The 12,717-nt window shown below is 41.8% G+C and overlaps 1 non-coding gene across 1 annotated transcript; it reads right to left on the reverse strand.

The window, feature by feature from the left end:
* Positions 1 to 1,123: 1,123 nt before the first annotated feature.
* On the reverse strand, positions 1,124 to 12,310 carry LOC123775037 (uncharacterized). Its single transcript, XR_011225981.1, has 5 exons — positions 12,182 to 12,310; positions 7,425 to 8,232; positions 5,120 to 5,252; positions 3,645 to 3,954; positions 1,124 to 3,578 (listed from the first exon to the last, which is right to left on the reverse strand). It is a non-coding gene; the product is annotated as an uncharacterized protein (transcript).
* Positions 12,311 to 12,717: the final 407 nt, after the last annotated feature.

Consider the following 12,717-nt stretch of genomic DNA (forward strand, 5'->3'; position numbering starts at 1 on the left):
GGACCTCGTAAGTGGACACGTAAGTGCTTGTTGAATCCTGGTTATAGGGAAGACTATAATTGGTAAAAACAGGATAAAAACCGTCCCAATTCCTACGATACAGCCAAGTTTCCTGTCTCTACAGGGTAAGGAAAATCAGCATGTATTTGTTGACCCAACCACACATACGGACGTTTCGCTCCCTCCTGGACCATTAACTAGTCGATTGTGGTCTAAGAACCAACCCGTTCTCGCAAATTTAATAAGTCAATATTGACTTATTAAATATGTGCATAGGTGACATACTTAACATAATAGTTTCCCTTGAAAAGCTTCATAGAAATCACCGACCTTGCCTAACCTACTTAGTATGTTAAGATAAGCATCTTATTGCTTCGTAATTGCAATTATTACCTAACCTATACCTATAATAGGTTCAGTAACAATTGTAATTACGAAGCTATAAGATGCTTATTTTAACATACTAAGTAGGTTAGGCAAGGTCGGTGTTTTCTGTGAAGCTTTTCAAGGGAAACTATTATGTTTAGTATGTCACCAATGCACGCAACTAAAAAGTCAATATTGACTTATTAAATTTGCGAGAACGGGTTGCAAGAACGGACCGAAACGTCGTCGTCTCTTCAATTTTTAGTGTGTCTTTTGGTCAACATTATTCAGCCACGTTCCAGCCAAGCCAAGTTTCAGTTTCAGCCAAGGAGCCGGTCGGCCGAGCGGGCAGCACACTGGACTTGTGATCCTGTGGTCCTGGGTTCGATTCCAGGGGCCGGCGAGAAACAATGGGCAGAGTTTCTTTCACCCTATGCTCCTGTTACCTAGCAGTAAAATAGGTACCTGGGTGTTAGTCAGCTGTCACGGGCTGCTTCCTGGGGGTGGAGGCCTGGTCGAGGACCGGGCCGCGGGGACACTAAGCCCCGAAATCATCTCAAGATAACCTCAAGATAACCACCAGGAGAGGTCATAAGCCAGAATCTGTAGTTTTAGCGTATTTACAAAAAATTAGTTTCTGACGGAATTTCCTTTGCTGTTGGTCTTGACGTCTTTTTAGTATAGATAAGAAAGTCGATAGCGCGTTGTTCTTCTTGATAACAATATATGAGTTTTGGTGTTTTAATAAATCAAAATCTACGGAACTAAGATATTTATTCAAGGAATTTTTCGAACATTCAAAGTTCTGATATTATTTTAGACTTTAGGCATTACTGAGTACGTGACAAGGCTGCTATATAATCCCCCAAGCCTATTAGTGAACACACAGAACTGATAAATAACTTGAGTAAAAGACACGCGATTCTAAATGAACAAATCCACAAGGGCCGTGACGAGGACTCGAACCTGCGTCCGAACCCTGTTTTTAACCCTGTCGTAGCTCAGTCGATTAAGGCAGTGTCTGGGATGCTCCCGGACGCAGGTTCGAATCCTCGTCACGGTCCTTGTGGATTTGTTCATTTGATGCATCACGTTAGTGTGATCTGTGTGTGTGTGTGTGTGTGTGTGTGTGTGTGTGTGTGTGTGTGTGTGTGTGTGTGACGCGATTCTAAAGCTGCCCCGAAACTTTTTTTTTTTTTTTTTTTTTTTTTTTTTTTTTTTTTTTATTAACATATTAGGTACATCTGCATTAGTGCAGCTGCCCTAGACTATATGAAGTGGAGTACAGTGTGTCAAAAAAGCTAACTAGGTGATGCTAAAAAATCCCCATCACACAGGATGGTTAGTCATACAGAGGCATGTGATAAGCGGTCAGCACTGGCAGACTCCGGATGCATTTTGAGGATATCAACACCACAAGATTGAATAAGGTAGCAGTGGTAATACAAGTCCCCATCACACAGGATGGTTAGTCATACAGAGGCATGTGATAAGCGGTCAGCACTGGCAGACTCCGGATGCATTTTGAGGATATCAACAACACAAGATTGAATAAGGTAGCAGTGGTAATACAAGTCCCCATCTCGCAGGATGGTTAGTCATACAGGGCCATGTGTTTAATAGCCTGCACTGGCAAATTTTGGGTACACTGTGAGGATATCTTCAAGAATACGAGAGTGAATAAAGTAATTGCAAAGCTCCAGGTACCTCATGCCAACTGGTCTGAAAGGTCTAATAACTGGGCATTCAGTGATGTAGTGCGGGAGATCATGCCGTAGAAACTAGCAGCCTCACCATTTCACAAATCTGAGGGCTGTGCCAGCCGGCTACCTATCAAATCCTCAGATTAGGCAAAATTGTAATTAATTTTGTCAATAAAGATGTTAATAATAAATAGCCGGCTATCACTACTGTCCATTTATTTTATCTGATGGGGGGAGGTTCTGATAAGTACCCCCGTACGACACATCTGAATTTCAGTCAGTTATATTTTGTGAATCAGCAGAGGTGCTGAGGCACACATTACAGACAAGGTTAATGTCGTTCTGTAGTCCAGGACAGTTAATGATGGCCAGACGCAGGTACTCCATCACCTGTGTTGAGGATGATTGACAGCTGAGAGGCGGGACCAAAGAGCCGAAGCTTAACCCCCGGCAAGCACAACTAGGCGAGTACTGGAGAACAGTTGTCATAGGAGAAAGAAGCAGCATCCTTACAATTACCAGAAAACATTTGCATCAATGGACTATGTATTCTATTCAGAATTTAAGGCCAAATATCTCGGATTTTTAATGGATTTTCATAATGGTAATTTTGACGTTTTCATTATATAGAAACTGTGTTTCTTTGCCAAGTTGAGCTTCAATATATCCCTTTATTACAGTATTGTTTATATAGAAACTGTGTTTCTTTGCCAAGATGAGCTTCAATATATCACTTTATTACAGTATTGTTGATAATGTTGCTTTGGGATATACTCAATGATTCCTTCAAATCTTTTTACTTAGCAGCAAATATTTAGAAATATCAGGACTATTACCTTTATTCTTTTTGCTAGTTTTGTGCCCCTTGCTGTTTACGTGGGTAAATAGCCAACGATAGGGATTACCGGTAGGTAGGAGATTAATTTTATGTTGGTCAAAACGACATACCGCCAAATCCTGCTTCAGTATAAATTGGTCTGGGTAGGTTTCTTTAATCCATTCATAAATGGCTTTCACTGCATCCTTCTTTTCCAGCTTGCTCAAGTTTACATTGTGTGTTGTGTCAGAAAGGTGGCGTTGCAGATCTGGAAATTTTTGCTCAAGGCTTCCTGTTTGAACGGTTTCATGGCAAACACTACATTGCACAGTGAGTGGATTGCTTGAGGTTACGGGGAAAGCCACATGTAGGCGGTGTCTGTATAGTGTCTTTGTTGTAGATTTCTTAAAAGCTTTTCCTCCTCGCTTGAATCCACTCGAGTGTTAATGTCGGCATTCTGAGCGTTAATGTCGGCATTCTGAGCGTTAATGTCGGCATTCACAGCATTATGCTGTGCTCCTGAACAGGTTAATGAAGCAGAGTTATGGACCGTACTACCTTGGTCGGTCTGTGGCATTTGGTCGTCACCTTGATGGGCCTGACAGAATTGAACTTCATCTTTAATAGATTGTAATACATGTAATTGATCAGGCTGTAACTGCTGACTGGACTGTGAAACTTTGCGTATGGTTTATGTCTCGGCTGTGACACGTTGGTGCAAAATTGACTATTTTGCCTGGATTGCGTCACTTGATCACTGAATTGGCTCTGCCTTGTCGTTTGGGATCCATTTTCGCCGACTTGTGATATAGGAGTACGGAATGTACTGTGCTGTGAACTTTGGCTGGCACCTTGACTCAACTGCAATGTTTGGGCATAATTTTGAGAGGATGTGGAAGCTTGGACACTGGCCGGGAGTGTTGGGGTTGAGGTGTGTGGGGTGAGTAAGGTGTCGTGGTTGGTGGCGCGACCTTTGGCTGGGCTGGCTGGGGGGAGTGAGAATGGGGTACTGGCTGACGGAGCGACCACTGGCTGTGGCTGGCGGGGTGAGCAGCAGCGGCGGCTCATCTGAAACATAACCAGGTCACAGTGAAGGTTGTATGGATCATCAGTACTCATCTTAATCCTCTTGTTATTATTGTTCATTGAAGATGAAATTGGTGAGGAAACAACATATGTTAAATGGGGCAAAATATTGAGAAAAGACAACATATTTGTTTCACGCTCAGACATATTCATAAATTTGATTGAGAAAGCTTGTGAGTGATGTGTTTCTACACACATAAAGTTCCCAGACCCGCCATGTAAAAAACATGCGGGTGGGAACTCCTTATCTTTTAAATAGGTGCGCAGTTTAGGGGTTAATTGTTTGGCAAATGTTTCACGTTGCTTCATCTTTATCTTGGCTGCGACTCTTGTTCTCCTTGTGAGTTTGACCCTCAGGGTAGACAAAACATTTAATTACCAGCAGGAGAAAAACCTTCACCCAAATTAGACATATGGTAAATAAAATATATATATATATATATATAATATAAGAAAACTCTTAATTTTGTAAGCTCTAACAATCGTGTTTACGATATAGTATCTATTATATAACATTCATAGTATGTTTTTTTTCAAATCACAGGCGAGATTATATATATATATATATATATATATATATATATATATATATATATATATATATATATATATATATATATCGTACCTAGTAGCCAGAACGCACTTCTCAGCCTACTATGCAAGGCCCAATTTGCCTAATAAGCCAAGTTTTCATGAATTGTTTTTCGACTACCTAACCTAACCTAACCTAACTTTTTTCGGCTACCTAACCTAACCTAACCTATAAAGATAGGTTAGGTTAGGTTAGGTAGGGTTGGTTAGGTTCGGTCATATATCTACGTTAATTTTAACTCCAATAAAACAAAATTGACTTCACATAATTGAATGGGTAGCTTTATCATTTCATAAGAAAAAAATTATAGAAATATGTTAATTCAGGAAAACTTGGCTTATTAGGCAAATCGGGCCTGCATAGTAGGCCGAGAAGTGCATTCTGGCTACTAGGTACGACATATATATATATATATTATATATATATATATATATATATATCTATATATATATATTATATATATAATATATATATATATATTATATACATACACACACACACACACACACACACACACACACACACACACACACACACACACACACACACACTGACCTTTAGTGTTTAATGCGTTTAATGCAACGCCACACATGTTGCAGTAGTTAAAGTTGCTAGGCAGTTGACAGTCGCAGGAAGAGCAGTTCACGCGTTCAGACAAGTCCTCCCCCACACCACCCTGACACGTTTTCTGTGAAGGCATCATCCGTCTCAATCGAGAATAATGTTATAATTTAAAATAATTATACAATTAATAATATATTTGGTGGTTTAGGATGTTTGCTTGATTAGAAGGCTTGCTTAGTATGCTTGGTTGTGTAGTGTGGTTTGCTTGTCGGCTTTCATTAGTACAAAGGCATTTAGATCAACTATTAAATGCCTTCGTGAGACCAGTCCTAGTGTGTGGCGCCTCATCGTGAAGTTTTCATCTCACAAAACAGGTCAGAAAGCTGGAAAAGGTTCAGGGATTTGCAACGAGGCTCGTACCGGAATTGTGAGGGATGGACTATGAAAAAAATAGCAGGAGGAACTTGACCTGAGAGAGAGAAAATGAGATAGAGAATGAGAGAGAGACAATGAGAGAGACACAATGAGAGAATGAGAGTGAGAGAGTGAGAGAGAGTGAGAGAGTGAGAGAGAGTGAGAGAGTGAGAGTGAGAGAGTGAGTGAGAGTGAGAGAGAGAGAGAGTGAGAGTGTGAGAGAGAGAGTGAGAGTGTGAGAGAGAGAGTGAGAGAGAGAGTGAGAGTGAGAGAGAGAGTGAGAGAGAGAGTGAGAGTGAGAGAGAGTGAGAGTGAGAGAGAGTGAGAGTGAGAGAGAGTGAGAGTGAGAGAGAGTGAGAGTGAGAGAGAGTGTGAGAGAGAGTGAGAGAGTGAGAGAGAGTGAGAGTGAGAGAGAGTGAGAGAGACTGAGAGTGAGAGAGAGAGAGAGTGAGAGAGAGTGAGAGAGAGAGTGAGTGTGTGAGAGTGAGAGAGGATAGGGATTTATATCATTGACAGTGGGAAGAAGAGTAAGTTTGAGAAATATAAGAGTTATAGACATGTTAAAAAAAAGGTAACGAGTGGAGTACCTCAAGGATCGACACTACAGCCCATCGTGTTCCTCATAGCTGTAAACGACCTCATAAAGGGAACAAAAATTTAATATATCAATGTTTGCTGACGATGCTGAACTCAGGAGGATTGTCTTAACAGAAAACCTGGACAAAGATATTTTCCAAGCATAAATAAAATCTGTGTGAAACTTATTATTGAACATGCTGCCCTTGCATGGTACCTGTGTACAACCTATGTGAGACCCATTATTGAGAATGCAGCACTGGCATGGTACCTCTATATACAGCCTATGTGAGATCCATTATTGAGTATGCAGCCCTTGCATGATAACAATGAATACAATATATGCAACAATACTCATTCCTAACTTAGGAGACTGATGAAGAAAAGCAGTGGGATCTCACCACATTGAAAGAAAGAAGTGGGTAAACATGATAGCGACATACAAGATTCCAAGGTAAATTTACCAAGTAAACAGGTTAAGTAATGCTCAAAGTGAGGATTAGTAGTAAGATTGTAACTTAACTACAAACTCAAGATATAAACAATTCAGATGTCAGAAGGAACTTCTTCACTGTACGAATTTTTGCCCGAAACGCTATGCGTGCTAGTGGCTTTACAAGAATGTAAAATCAACTCAATTTCTATGTTCTCTGTTAATCCCCCAATGTACCTTCTTGCATATAAATAAGTAAATAAACAAGTTGTAAGTAAATGGAATGGATTTTAGACGAGAACATTGCTGATGCTAAATCAGCATGCAGAATTACACGAAAATATGATAAGGAAGGTAAGTTTAATTATATTGAACTACTGATGATTTTATGATTGACAGTCTGGGGGCTTAGGAACAGACGCTCAACCCAGGAAGCATATCTTGACCAGTATACAACACTCCCTCCTCCCCCCTCCCCCTCAATCTTCCTACCCTCCTGAGACCAGAACACACTGAACACAACAGTATATACTTGGTGGTGAACAACTTAGTTCCTGAACCACACCCCATACTTGAACAACCTAATCGGGTTCAGTACCTGGTTCCAGACCTGAATATCCTAGCTGGTTCCAGTGCCTATTCCATGCCTTTAAATCTAACATATAACTCCCAATAATGCCAAATTAATTTTGGGTAAAGTATCTAAACTGTATTTTTTAGAACTTGTAAAGTGTGTGAAATTTGGCAAATTGGAGAATCATTAGTGTTGTTAATGCTCCAGTTCTTAGATATACTTCCTTGCGAATGTTCTTAAAAGATATACAGCTCTCAAAATAATAACTCTTGACAGACACGTGAAACATATCTACTAACTTCGAGCCTTGTCGAACCACTCTGTGCTGGTTCATTCGTCGTGATAGGCAGCTGCGTAGTCCCCCGTTGCATTTCTTGCGTCTGCGTCTCATTTGCGTCTGCGTCTCTCGCCATTGCTGGTTGTTTAGGTCCTGGAGCAGACTGCGTCAACTCCTCCCATGGTGCAGTTCTCTTCCTCTTCTGTGATGGTAAGACTGGAAATTCTTCATCAGTTGCTGTATACAGGACTTCATCCAGTAGTAAGGTCGCTTGATTCTCCTGCCAAGGCTCCTTCATGGGTCTTACTAAGGCCATATTCTGCTCTTTGATTGTATTCATCAGGAGAGTTTTCAGGCTTAAAGTAGACATGCGCAGCTGATAATTGTTCTTATTTCCCGTTAGCCATTTTATCCAACCATAAGTCAAACTTATCCTTTCTTGATCCCATAGTCTTCCCAGGAGGTTAAAGAGACCACCTCGAGTATTAAAATTCGATACATTCTTCAGGATCAGATAATAATAAGGGTTTTGATTCGACCTCTCCTCGGTAGTTCCAAACGTTAACTTTGGATTCCAGTTTCTTAAGAATTCTGTGCTACAATCTGAATTCCTAGACCATTGTGAGAGTTCTGCTACGATCGTTTCCGGCTGGTCATGGACCAGCATCTGTAATATATACCATCTACCATGAATTTCGCAGCCATTTTGACTTTTGGGAATCACATGCCGTGTGTCCGATGACCACAATGTGGCCGGTAAGACTTCTTCAGCGGTAGAGTGAACCTCAAGTTCTTTGCTCGAGGTTGTAGCAGCATCATCAACAGCGGCCCTAAAATGAGAAGATCATCACTCACTCACCATCACACTCACTCACCATCACACTCTGCCCCCACTTAATACGTACAATCAACACAGCACCTCCTGACCAGGGGGAGCCGGTCGGCCGAGCGGACAGCACGCTGGACTTGTGAGCCTGTGGTCCTGGATTCGATCCCAGGCGCCGGCGAGAAACAATGGGCAGAGTTTCTTTCACCTTATGCCCCTGTTACCTAGCAGTAAAATAGGTACCTGAGTGTTAGTCAGCTGTCACGGGCTGCTTCCTGGGGGTGGAGGCCTGGTCGAGGACCGGGCCGCGGGGACACTAAAGCCCTGAAATCATCTCAAGATAACCTCAAGATAACCTCGTGATAATTCTCAAACTATGCACCCACAGACTACTCCTGAATTCCACTATCTGTTTCCAGGACCGTCTGTAACGAAATCCTGCGAGAAATACAATATGTGCAGCCATATCAAGTCTCACATATTGCAGCTCTACCTGCATATGAGTTTGGGTCAATTGCAACCCGTGGTATGAGTGAGTTATCCCGTCTTTCTAGTTAATTGCTATACAGTACTATAAATTTTACACACGTGTTTATGCTGTGATATATCTTGATTTATAGCCAGCCTTGTGGGTCTTTAATTAAGGCCATCAGCGCCGTGATGCTTGGGAGTATCAAGTGAGCTGGGTTCGAATCCTCTTAATGGCTCCTACTGATTTTCTCACCTTAATTGGTAATTCTAGCAGGATTGTCACATGCCTAAAATTGTTCAACTGCATTATTACTTGGCAAATAACGGGTTTTCTTCCTATTGGGGAGTGTTGTACATGCTGCTATGGCGGTGTGTCCACTCACAGGATGAGTGACGCTGCCCAATAAACTCGCCCCTCGGGGCAAAATTTAAAATTTAAATCTATATTGAGTTTGTCAGTGATAAATTTATATGGTTTGATACAATTACGTGTTATCACAACTTTTGTGTGTTATCGTAAGTTACTCTTGTATTTAAAAGTGCTTAAGTAATACCTTTCAAAATGTTACAAATTACAGTCTGATTCATTCTAATTTATGCATGTAGGTTCAGTAAATATAATTTGTATAAACTTAGCCTATGCCCCTGTTACCTAGCAGTAAAATAGGTACCTGGGTGTTAGTCAGCTGTTACGGGCTGCTTCCTGGGGGTGGAGGCCTGGTCGAGGACCGGGCCGCGGGGACACTAAAGCCCCGAAATCATCTCAAGATAACCTCAAGATAACCATCCCATTGCAACTTATTAAATTGTTTTAGATTAATGCAGCCTAACCTAGATTAAAGAATCTATAATATTTATATAATTATGCTGTAACAATCTTACATCTTACTACGGTGTTATTCCTGCACCGTATTCCCCTTGATACTCATATTAGGTTATCTTCTTGAGGTTATCTTGAGATGATTTCGGGGCTTTTTAGTGTCCCCTCCACCCCCAGGAAGCAGCCCGTGGCAGCTGACAAACACCCAGGTACCTATTTTACTGCTAGGTAACAGGGGCATAGGGTGAAAGAAACTCTGCCCATTGTTTCTCGCCGGCGCCTGGGATCGAACCCAGGATCACAAGTCCAGCGTGCTGTCCGCTCGGCCAACCGGCTCCCTGCTGCCCATATGTATTTTGTGTAATAATATTTAAGTGAACTTTTTAAAATGGCTATTTCAATCTGGAATTATTAAATTAATTAGAATTAGAATAATTAGAATTAGTCAATTAAAAGTGTTTTACGGCTCGTCTCTGCCCTAGAGTCAAGGAAACTCTTAACTAAGGAGACAATTGAATCATTTAACTCGTATGCCTCTTATTGAGACAGTTAGTGTGGAGACCTGTAGACGACAGACAAGGCAAAGAATGATGGACACACACCTGTAGGAGTGTTCAATAAATCCCTGAACAATATGTTTAACATCTCTTTATATTCATTATATACATATACATCTAACTTTATATCTCTAACCCTGTCCATGGAGGACAGAAGAAAATGTATATATGCTGGTTAGCATTGTAAATGTGTGGCCACGTCTGTGGTACAAAATAATAATAAAAAAAAAAACTGTAGGAGACGGGGGAGGGGGGGGGCAGGAGAGAGCATACAGCATTGGGTGCATTAAAACGCTATGCCCCCAGAAGAGACATTTCCGCGATTAGAAGGCAAGAACTTTTGGAGTAGATGGTGAAGTTGTAGAAAAGTCTCTGGCAGCCCTGGTAGAGGCTAGTAATAGTGTAGTAATAGAGGAACGATTCACGAGGCATGAACCTGTTGGGCAACACATCACTCATATTGCTATATTCACAAGAGTTCTGGACACCATGCATCAGGCTGCGAGGATATATATATATATATATATATATATATATATATATATATATATATAATATATATATATATTATATATATATTATATATTATATATATATATTATATATATAATATAATATAAATATATAAAGCTGCACGGAACACAAACTCAGATTTTAAAATCATCGGATAAATCGCAGTCAGGTTCAAGGCTACTCAGACCGCATACAACGGGCTCACAATAGCCCGTGCTACTTGGAACTTTTGGTTCCAGGCAGCAAATCTTAAACAACAACAGACCGCATGGCGAAGTGTAGTTCATTCACAGGTTGTTCCTCGACATTGTAGAGAATGTTTCGTCAGCATCTTAGTAGATAGCTGATAGTACCAACCTGTCTGAATACAGATATCAACTAGTAATACAACCTTCAGACTGCTTAGCCGACATGACTGAAGGTAAAGGACATTTTTCTTTTAAATACTTAAGATAAATAAATGATATATACTAAACTAGATTTTGTCAGGCTATTGATACAAATTCCCTTGACGGCCTTACATACCAACAGGCTGTGGCCGTTGCTCACAAGCCAACAGGCTGTGGCCGTTGCTCACAAGCCAACAGGCTGTGGCCGTTGCTCACAAGCCAACAGGCTGTGGCCGTTGCTCACAAGCCAACAGGCTGTGGCCGTTGCTCACAAGCCAACAGGCTGTGGCCGTTGCTCACATACCAACAGGCTGTGGCCGTTGCTCACAAGCCAACAGGCTGTGGCCGTTGCTCACAAGCCAACAGGCTGTGGCCGTTGCTCACATACCAACAGGCTGTGGCCGTTGCTCACATACCAACAGGCTGTGGCCGTTGCTCACAAGCCAACAGGCTGTGGCCGTTGCTCACATACCAACAGGCTGTGGCCGTTGCTCACAAGCCAACAGGCTGTGGCCGTTGCTCACAAGCCAACAGGCTGTGGCCGTTGCTCACACGCCAACAGGCTGTGGCCGTTGCTCACAAGCCAACAGGCTGTGGCCGTTGCTCACAAGCCAACAGGCTGTGGCCGTTGCTCACAAGCCAACAGGCTGTGGCCGTTGCTCACACGCCAACAGGCTGTGGCCGTTGCTCACATACCAACTGGCTGTGGACGTTGCTCACAAGCCAACAGGCTGTGGCCGTTGCTCACAAGCCAACAGGCTGTGGCCGTTGCTCACACGCCAACAGGCTGTGGCCGTTGCTCACATACCAACAGGCTGTGGACGTTGCTCACAAGCCAACAGGCTGTGGCCGTTGCTCACAAGCCAACAGGCTGTGGCCGTTGCTCACACGCCAACAGGCTGTGGCCGTTGCTCACATACCAACAGGCTGTGGACGTTGCTCACAAACTAACTGGTTAGTCCATAACTAGCAACGTTGTCTATCAACACTATTCGAATACAAAATTTTTAAACCTGAATGCCAAGTGTGTGTATGTTATTTATTGAAGAATGAGTCCTAGTGAATGCTGGTGCATAATGATATCAGGTGCCCGGCTGGCCATGGATATCCTCCCTCACACTGGGAATATATCTCGAGCCGTATATTTAAATATATATGTGATTGGACTAACTGTAGTTAAGACAAAAAAGAGCAAGAACTAACATGGTGTTTGACGTGTTAATGTCCCAATGGTAATGTCTTGAAAATTTCGTGAAATTAAAGATGTTTGAAGGATATCGTGAGGCGTCACTGTCACTGAGGAAGACAACAGACGAGGAACTAAAGCGCGGGAACTCTTACGAGTGCGTCACGCTGCACTCTTGGCCGCCAGCCATGTCCTGCACTCAAGGTATAAAGGCCATATGTTTCATATACTTTACGAGTACTAATGGTCATTAATTTTTTTATAAAGGACTTTTGTGGTCTCGATAGGCTCCAATATTGTGTTCGTGTGTTTATGTATTAGAACCGATAGGCTTCGCTTAGGCTGCATCGTGTGGGAGAGGTTCCAGTAACGGATATTACCATCCTTCACCGAATAAATGTTGCCATTTACATCTTGTGAGAATTATGAAAATTATAATTCTATTAAACTATCTAACACCTAATTGTATATTTTATTACAAACTAACAATTCTTATCGTGAAGGCTTCTTAAAACACCAATTATCACCAAAACGGGAACCGGATCAAAACATG

The sequence above is a fragment of the Procambarus clarkii genome, chromosome 92 (assembly GCF_040958095.1).
Source record: "Procambarus clarkii isolate CNS0578487 chromosome 92, FALCON_Pclarkii_2.0, whole genome shotgun sequence".
Lineage (NCBI taxonomy): Eukaryota > Metazoa > Arthropoda > Malacostraca > Decapoda > Cambaridae > Procambarus > Procambarus clarkii.